This window comes from Macrobrachium rosenbergii, chromosome 11, assembly GCF_040412425.1.
Source record: "Macrobrachium rosenbergii isolate ZJJX-2024 chromosome 11, ASM4041242v1, whole genome shotgun sequence".
NCBI lineage: Eukaryota > Metazoa > Arthropoda > Malacostraca > Decapoda > Palaemonidae > Macrobrachium > Macrobrachium rosenbergii.
Genome location: NC_089751.1, coordinates 39,490,617 through 39,493,116, shown reverse-complemented (window position 1 = coordinate 39,493,116; position 2,500 = coordinate 39,490,617). Strand labels below are relative to the sequence as shown.

Sequence of the window (2,500 nt, the reverse complement as noted above, 5' to 3'; positions counted from 1 at the left end):
GGAAGTTAAAAAGTAATGATTTTTATGCATAGATGAAACAAATTATGTGCCTGGAAAAAACAAAACTTGATCTTGCTACATCCGTTTATCAAAAGCATCGCTGTTGCTCACTGTAATTGAACTTTTATTCATTTCTCTCTCTCTCTCTCTCTCTCTCTCTCTCTCTCTCTCTCTCTCTCTCTCTCTCTCTCTCTCTCTCTCTCCAGAATCTATTGATTTTAGTATATCCAGACGGTGAGAATTTGGGGGAAAGAAAAAGACGTTTGTGGTTTGGCGAAAGTGTTGGAAAAAAGATACGCCTTATTATCCATGATACGTGAGTGTTTGTAAGAATGAGGTGAATGTTGGAGGCGTCGTTTTGATAAGATTATCATGTTTATGTACTGCTGATTCATTCTAGATTCAAAAATTGCAGTGAATGTAATAGTAAATTTTCTATACTACGCCTTCACTTCATATAAAAAAATTTTTGTAACAAAAACATTCTATGGCCAAATTGTATACACTTGATAATTGACAAAGTTAGTTAATACAGTTACTTGACATTTGGGGAATGAATACTTTCGAAGATTAAACCTTGAGACTGAATTCTCCTGTATTTAAAATTCCAAGAATTTGTTTGCTCTGAGCAACTGAAAATCAATTAACTGCTAAAAGAAAGTTTCATCAAGTAATACTATATGTTTAGGCGAGTGACTATATAAACTACTTGCTGATGTAATGAAGAATTCTGAAGGAAGAACCGACGATACTGTTGTTCCTCTGTCATCACTTTTTCTCTGCTTTATGAAAGCATCTCCCCGTGACTCTCCCTCTCCTTCAATCTTGGTCCCTGTTAGTGCACCTCACGTGGTGCACTGTAGGCATTACTTAAGGTTCTTTGCAGCGTTGCTTCAGCCCCTAGCTGCAAAACCTTTCATTCCTTTTACTGTACCTTCGTTCATATTCTCTCCCATCTTTCTTACCACCTTCCCTAACAGCTGTTTCCTAGTGCAACTGCGACGTTTTCATCCTATTATACCTTGAAAACCTTATACTCTCAGTATTCCTTTCAGCGCTGAATGACCTCATAGGTCCCAGTGCTAGGCCTTTGGCTTAAATTTTATGTTCCATATCCATTTCAGTTTGGGTTGTGAGTAGCCATATCATTATTCCATACGTGGTGTAAGATGGTTAAGAAACATTTAGATGAAGTGCGACTATTGTAGAAAGGTTACCGTAGTAAATTGGAGTGATCAGAGCAAGTCGTTAATATTGAGAGGATTAGATGGCGAGAGGTATTTTTCAAAAGGAAAAATAGTAGAGAGAGAGACTTAGCACGAGCGTAAATATAAACGAACTAAGAAACACGCAAACAAACGGCCGAATAAGAAAAAAATCGTTAACGAAAAGGCGCTAGTGAAGATAGTTATCAAAAAGCAAATGTACTGCGTGAATAATGCATCAGTAATCTTTGAGTAACGAGCTGAGAGGAAAAGTGTAAATGAACGCGCACCCGTTGAATATTTTTGCTTTGCATTTTAAAAGTTGAACACTTGAAATACTCCAGTTTTAATAACTGCATGTCATGAATAATGAGCACTTCGAGACTGATGAGTAAAAAGGAATAAAAATATATAATGAACATACTGACATAGAATTTCTTGCTTTCTGTCCTAAATCTTGTCCTGTTTTATTTTAGCTTGTATACCTGTGCATGAGCAATACAAGAGTAATGCGTAAGTAATGAGTAAAGATGAGGAAGTGAAGGAGCGTGAGGAAAGAGTAGGAGGTTAAGGGAGAATATTGTAGGTGAAAGGTATTGGAGACAGTGGTGGAAAGTTCGACATTATAGTGCAGATACTTGACCGAGTTTTCTATGAAATACTTCAAGTTGTAATAGCCCATTGATAGAGAGAGAGAGAGAGAGAGAGAGAGAGAGAGAGAGAGAGAGAGAGAGAGAGAGAGAAAGTAGTACCTATCACGAGTTACATTACTCTTCGTCTGGATGGATCTTGATGGACTTGAATCTCCCGATGTCAGCCATAAATAGAGCAACAATCAGTTGATTTCTGTCGTAGGAACGTCTGTAGATGATTTTATATCATGAAAAACATCCTCTCAGCATTTTTTTGGCTTGATTATGAAAGACATTAAATATCATGTGTTGTCAATTATTTATGTCTATCGATATACAAAGCAGGAAAGAAACTTGTTCTTGTTAATTATACCTGTCTTTCCACATACAAAACAGGAAAGAAACTTGTTCTTGTTAATTGTACTTGTCTTTCGATGTACAAAACGGGAAAGAAACTTGTTATTATTAATTATTTCTGTCTTTCCATATACAAAACAGGAAAGAAACTTGTCCTTGTTAATTATTTCTATATTTCGATATACAAAATAGGAAAAAACTTGTTCTATAAGAGATTTGGGTTTCCTTTACCGATTCCATTCTCTACATCTTTTTTTTTTTATCTTAATGGAGTGTTGCAGCATATTTCACATTTCTATTTACAAG

At 35.8% G+C, this 2,500-nt stretch overlaps 1 protein-coding gene across 2 annotated transcripts in view; it reads left to right on the top strand.

Moving 5' to 3' along the window:
- The window catches only part of LOC136843342 (neural-cadherin-like), a 721,385-nt gene that overhangs the window by 133,892 nt on the left and 584,993 nt on the right, over positions 1-2,500 (top strand). The window lies entirely within an intron of this gene.